We start from the raw sequence: 7,008 nt of genomic DNA, 5'->3' as shown, positions 1-7,008 counted from the left end.
AGGAAAAGCTAGTTTGAGCTTTCGACTTTTCAACGAAAGCATAATTGGTGAGTGTTTGGAATAATTGCTTGTGGACATGATTCAATGCGTTATTTGGGAATTTAGTAGTAGCCTAAACCCCTACTGTAAATCCCAAGTGTAAGCTTTCTCATACCTATGTTATCTTTTTAACTCTGTGCTTATATGTTTGTGAATATGTGAATTGAGATAATATGCTATAACATGTGATATGTGGTTATGATAGTCGTTGTGAAAGTGCAAATTTGTACATTTTATGTATATGTTAAATGCTAGTGACAGTGTTTTGCTAAAAATGAAAATATGAAGTGATAGACTTTTTCATGCCCTTTTTAACTCAAATTCATGCTGTTTCAGTAAAATTATTGTCGAAAATATATAATTATTATAAAATAATTATTTTGGACTTAAATTATTAATATAATGAATTTTAAATAATTTTATAATAAATATTGATTAATTTTAATCATTTTCGATAGATTTGTACAAAGGGCAAAAATTGGCCCAGTTGATTTTAATTTTAATTTTAATCTAATTTAATTTGGGTTAAATAAATTATTTTTAATTAAATTATGAAAAGTGACCAAGTTGAGCGGAACCTAGAGAACCGAAACCGGTCAAGCTTTGGGCAGCCCAAAATCGTCTAACATACTGACCCAATCAGCTTGCTTGGCTGGTTAATTGGCTTACAAAAAGGCGCTTGAAGACTTCGTCAAACTGCAAACCAACCCTTTACTATTTGTGCCTTTCTAAATTTGCCCTAGCCTTAATATAGCAAGTTTGAAAACTTCAAACTTGCCACATATGTGGTCGGCCATGGCAGGGCTCTTTGGCTACTGATTTTGGCTATTTTTAGCAGCCCTCTCACCCTATAAAAACCCCCTTGGCCGCTCATTTCAACACACCGCAACTTTCTCATCTCTTCTCTTCTCTCTAACTTTCTCTCTTTATTTCTCCATCTGTTTTCCTTTGTCCTCTTGCTGATTTCACCTATTGAAAAAGAGTCATTCGTTCATCATTTGGAGCAACATTCAAGTGTTCATAAAAGCCTTGGTTCGACAAGAACAAGTGAAGAAGGAAGAGTGGAGCAATTCAGCCAAGCCACAAAGAAACACAGGATTTGCTTCTTGTTCTCTATCTTTTTAAATTATGTTGTTGTTATGATGAACATGTCTATGAATATTTATGTTGATATGATTTATTTATTTAATATGGCTTAAATTTAATTTGTGTTAGGTTTATTGCATTTCGTATTCTTAATTTATTAAAATTATGTTTGTGTTGTTATAGGCCTCGGTAAGATGTTTGATTAAGTAAAACTATGACTAAGTTATTCTTGCATTACAATTGTAAAGTAACTAATGAATTAATTATTTAAACGGATTGAAATTGTAATTAGTTGACACGATACTTAATTAGTGCATGTTTAATCATTTAAGGTAGCTGAAGGTTAAATTAGCAATGGTATCAAGCGATACAATTGCCTTGTACAACTTGCAAGATTATTGTGATTAAACTGTTTCAAGGTAGAAATACATTATTGCCTCACGTAATCTTTTATGTTCTTATATGATTAAATTAATTGTTTGAATTGGCATAGAGATATGTACAAGAGATTATTTTAATTTCATAAGTATGTATGTGCATTAAAACATTTGCCTATTAAAGTTTGTTTAATTGGTTGAATTGACGTAGAGATATGGTCAAAAGATGAATGGATTTTTGTAGGTAAGTAGGTTCATAAGTTAGAAAATTACCGAGTTTCCGTGAATTTATTCGTAACAATATAAACATGATTTTAATAATTCTAAGTTAAGAAATGCAATTAATCTAACACAATTATGTCACCTTGATTAAAATTAGCTTTTGAAATCGTGCATTAGAACCTTATTTTATTTTATTTATTTTACTTTGCTTTCTAGTTTTTAATCATTTCTAAAATCAAAATATTTTTCTTCACCAAAGTGTTTTAAATTGCATTCATAAATAATTCTTTTCATAGTCCCTATGGGTACGATAACTCGACATTTACTTGCCACTTTATTACTTGTTGCGATCGTGTACACTTGCACATTTCCGTCGTTCCAAGTTTTTGGCGCCATTGCTGGGGACTATTTTAAAAAGTCATTATTTGTGAATTTCTTAGTTTTGCATTTTGGTTTATTTTTCTGTTCAACTTTAACTTAATTAATTTTTTGTGAATATTTTAGGTGTTTGGACTATTTTATCGATTTACTCCTTATAGACCCTGAGATTGAACGAACTTTTCGACAACAACAAAGATAAGCAAGTTAGAGAAGGACCGAAGAGATGAATTTTGAAAATCTGAATCAAGGAAAAGGAGCAAACCCTAATCAAAATCCTATCCTTATTGTTGATGATAGGGATAGAGCTTTAAGATAGTATGTCATGCTAGTGTTTAATGATCTTAATCCGGGTATTAGGAGACCCGAAATTGAGGCACAATAATCCGAGCTGGAGCCAGTCATGTTCCAGATGCTTCAGACTGTGGGCCAATTCAGTGGATTACCTACCGAAGATCCTCACCTTCACTTAAGACTATTTATGTAACAACCCGATTTAGGGTCTAGTCGAAACAATGGTTTTAGGACCACGAATCTCACATAGTAAAACTTCTTTTTATTATATTTTTATGGTCTACAATTTTATGGATGATTTCATGAAAATTTCGTTCGAAAATTTTGACGTTTGAGCACTCAATTTAGCAAAAAAGAGTAAATTGTAAACAGTGCAAAAGTTGAGTTCTACATGCTAGAGGTGTCTAATTGTTATGAAATTTTAAATTGAAGGTCCTTAAATGGTAATTAGCCATTTTTTAAGATAGTAGACAAAATTGGACATGAAGAGAAATTTTTAGTTTTAAGTTAAGGGCATTTTGGTCATTTGGCTAATAAATAAATTAAAAATCAAATTAAAAGTCAATTTTGTCCATCTTCCTCCCATGGCTGAAATTCTCAAGGGGGAACCATAGCTAGGGTTTTTTCATCTTCCAAGTTCAATTGTAAGTCCATTCTAGCCGTATTTTTAATGATTTTTATGTTTTTGAGATCCTTGTAACCTAATCTAGCTATTTTAAGGACTAAATTGAAAGAAAATAAAAGTATAAAACTTTAACCATGAATAATTTTTGTGCATTTTGATGTCTAATCATAGAAAATGTATGTTAGATGTTTGATAAACAACTTTTGCTAGGTGATTTTATATTAAAATGTCACAAGGACCAATTTGTATAAAGGTTATAAAATGTGTGTAAAAGTGTGATTAAATGAAAAATGTAGGATGTTATAAGCATAAAATAGGTTTGGCTAGGCTTGGGAATAAAATAAATTGAATTTATTTCAATTTACGAGCCTAGGGACTAAAGTGTAAAAATGTTAAAGTTTAGGGGCAAAATGTAATTTTTCCATAATGTAATTTTTGAACTGATTTGAGTAATGTGAATAATAAATAAGTTAAATTTACTATTATATATTACGAGAAACGAGGTTTGGACCTAGATCGGGGGAAAAACAAGGTGTTTGACTAGTAGGTCCTATTTCTACTATTTTTGTACCGAGGTAAGTTCTTATGCAAATAATGCATTATTTTAATTATGTTTTAAATGCTTTATTATTGTATGAATTGTGATTGACTTATGAAGTTTTCGATAAAGTTACAACAAGAGTGAAATCCCGGTTGAACCTTAGAAATTGATAGGATACAAATGTCATGACATTATGGTTACTAAGACTATGTGTAAGAACATATCTGGGATATGGCATCTATATGAGGCTTCGTGTAAGACCATATCTGGGATATGGCATCGATATGAGATTTCGTGTAAGACCATAACTGGGTTATTGGTGTTCGATACGAGATCCCATGTAAGACCATATCTAGGATATGGCATTGGTATGGTACAGTGTGTACGGAACTCCCAAGTATCCCTTAGTATTCCAAGTGGCTCAATGGGTAATTTAATGAGTATGTCAAAGATGAATTGTGTGTAAATCTAATTCGAGATGACTCAGGTATGTATGAAAAACTCATATGTGATGAGCTCGTTATGTGATGAACCCGCAGTAAGGTTATGATTGAGTAAGTTTTGACAATAAGATCTTAATAATATTTATGACAATTATCATCATGTTAATTGAATGTTAAATGTTGGTTTATGATGCCTATTATTTGATGGGAACTTACTAAGCTATATAGCTTACTCCACTTTTCTTTCCCTTGTCTTATAGTGTCACCAAGCTAGCTCGGGGATCGAAGACTGTCGGAGATCCACTCACACTATCAACTGATTTTTGGGGTACCAATGAATTTGACATTTTGAGTTATGGCATGTATAAGGACTTGATTATTTTGTTATGTGTCATAATTGAATTGGCCTAATGTATTGGCCTATATTGGTTGATAATTCATTTTGTAAATGGCCATTTGGAATTGGCTAATATTGGTCTAAGTTATATATACATATGATGATGTTTTCATAGATGTGGAAATTTGCATGGTTTAAGTTGATAAGTACGTGATGTTTGCATGTGGTAAATCATAGCATGTGAATAATGTAAGGATGTCTTGATTGTGGCTGAATTGGTTGAATGTAATTGCTTGGATTGGTGTTATGTTTTGTTGTGTAGGTGTGTGCATAAAAGGGTGACAAAATGGCTTGGTAAATAGCCTTGTTTTTGTCCACACGGGTAGACACGTGTGTCCCCTGCACCTTAATTGTTGCAAAATAGAATGCTCAGAATTGAGCACATGGGCAGAGACACGGGCGTGTGTCTCAATTGTATGGATGACATGGCTTCAGGCACGGGCGTGTGCCCTGGCGTGTGAAGTCTGCACCTATTTTATGAAAAATCATAAATTTTAAATTGACTACACGGCCTAGCACACGAGCATGTAACTTGGCTGTGTGACTTCAATTTCTTCTTGAGTGACAAACAGAGAGTTACACGGGTTAGGGACATGGGCGTGTGTGACCACACGGCTTGCCCACAAGGGCATGTCCCAAGCCACACGGGCATGTGGCTCTTAAAACAAGGAAATTTTTTCTAAGGGTTGTGAAATTTTCTAAAGTTCTCAGTTTAGTCCCGAACCGCTTCCAATGTATGTTTTGGGCCTCATAGGTTTGTTTTAGGGACGTTATGAATGTTTATGAAAAGTTTTAAATTTGGATGGAAATTTGCAGCTCAGTTTTGTATGATTGCTTGTGTATAAGCCCGGTAATGCCTCGTAACCTATTCCAACATTGAATACGAGTAAGGGGTGTTACAGTTTATGTAGGTGAGTGAATCTTTTAAGTTAGTCGGAGTACCCGAAGATGCATTACAATTGAAGTTCTTCCCATATTCACTAAGGGTAGAGCTCAAGCCTAATTGAACCCATTGCCATCAAATTCAATTTCCACATGGCAAGGGTTAGCAGAAAGATTCCTTATGAAGTATTTCTCGCCTAGCAAGAATGCTAAGTTGAGGAACGAGATCACTGCTTTCCAACAAATGGATGATGAGTCCTTGTATGAGGCATGGGAAAGATACAAAGAATTATTACAGAAGTGCCCTTATTACGAAATCTCTCATTTTATCCAACTTGAGTCATTTTATAATGGTCTTAATGCACACACGAGGGTGGTAGTGGATGCTTCTGCTAATGGTGCTCTCCTTTCTAAATCTTAATGAGGCTTATGAAATCATTAAGAAGATTGCCAGTAATAATAATCAATAGCCAACCAATTGAGCAGTGTCAGGAAGATGAGTCACTGGAATACATGAAGTGGACGCTCTCACTTCACTCGTATCTCAGGTATCATCCATTTCATCAATGCTTAAAAATTTTACCATTAATGGGTTTAATAGTTTTGCAGCTCAGCCGCCGAATCAAGTGGAAAATGTAGCTTGTGTCTATTGCGGGGAAGGAAATTTGTTTGAAGAATGTTCATCGAACCTAGAATCCGTCTATTACATGGGTAACCAAAACCAAAATCAAGGAAGGCAAGTCCTGCAATCCAATTCCTATAACCGATCATGGCAAAACCACATTAATTTCTCCTGGAGTAACCAAGGGGCTGGACCTACTAACACATATGCCCAATCTAGACCGACCCAGCCACCTATTTTTACCCAACAAGTTCAGAAACAACCTCAAGCTGGACCATCCAATGGCTTAGAAAACTTGTTGAATGCATACATAGCCAAGAATGATGCCTTAATCTAATGCCAAGTAGTTACATTGAAAAACCTGGAAAACCAAATGGGCCAGCTTGCAATTGAACTCAGAAACCTACCACAAGGTGCCTTACCTAGTGATACGGAGAATCTGAGGAATCCAGGGAAGGAGCATTGTAAAGCATCAACATTGAGGAGCAGAAAGACATTAGAACCCAACACCATCAAAGTTGAAAAGGAGCCAACTGATGCCTAAGACTCAGAGGAAGTTCAACCAAGTGCTGAAATTCTAGTCCCACCGGAACCAAAATCTACAAAATCTAACAAAGTAACTTCATAACCAGCTAATTTTGATCAACTAACAACTTCATTAGATACAGAATTGCCACAGAAGACAAATCAACCAGTTCCAGTAAAGAAACCTCCACCACCCTACCCTCAAAGACTTCAAAAGTAGAAGCAGGAAATTCAACTCAAGAAGTTCCTAGAAGTACTCAAGCAACTTCATATTAACATCTCGTTGGTTGAAACACTTGAACAAATGTCGAACTACGTCAAATTCATGAAGGATATCCTGTCAAAAAATGAAGACTTGGAGAATTTGAGACAGTATCCCTTACGAAGAATGCGGTGCATATATTTAAAACAAACTACCCCCAAAGTTGAAGGATCCTGGATGTTTTACAATACCTTGCAACATAGGAGTGACATATTGTGGTAAGGCACTATGTGACTTGGGTGTTAGTATCAACTTGATGCCCATGTCAATATTTAGGAAGTTGGGGATAGGTGAAGTTAGACCTACTACGGTTAC

At 34.7% G+C, this 7,008-nt stretch overlaps 1 non-coding gene across 1 annotated transcript; it reads right to left on the bottom strand.

Annotated features, from left to right (window-relative positions):
- Positions 1-5,495: 5,495 nt before the first annotated feature.
- On the bottom strand, positions 5,496-5,602 carry LOC121210410 (small nucleolar RNA R71). Its single transcript, XR_005905523.1, has one exon. It is a non-coding gene; the product is annotated as a small nucleolar RNA R71 (small nucleolar RNA).
- Between the last annotated feature and the right edge of the window lie 1,406 nt (positions 5,603-7,008).

The sequence above is a fragment of the Gossypium hirsutum genome, chromosome A11, assembly GCF_007990345.1.
Source record: "Gossypium hirsutum isolate 1008001.06 chromosome A11, Gossypium_hirsutum_v2.1, whole genome shotgun sequence".
NCBI lineage: Eukaryota > Viridiplantae > Streptophyta > Magnoliopsida > Malvales > Malvaceae > Gossypium > Gossypium hirsutum.
Note: the sequence above shows the minus strand (reverse complement) of the source record. Positions and strands in the feature narration are given on the sequence as shown.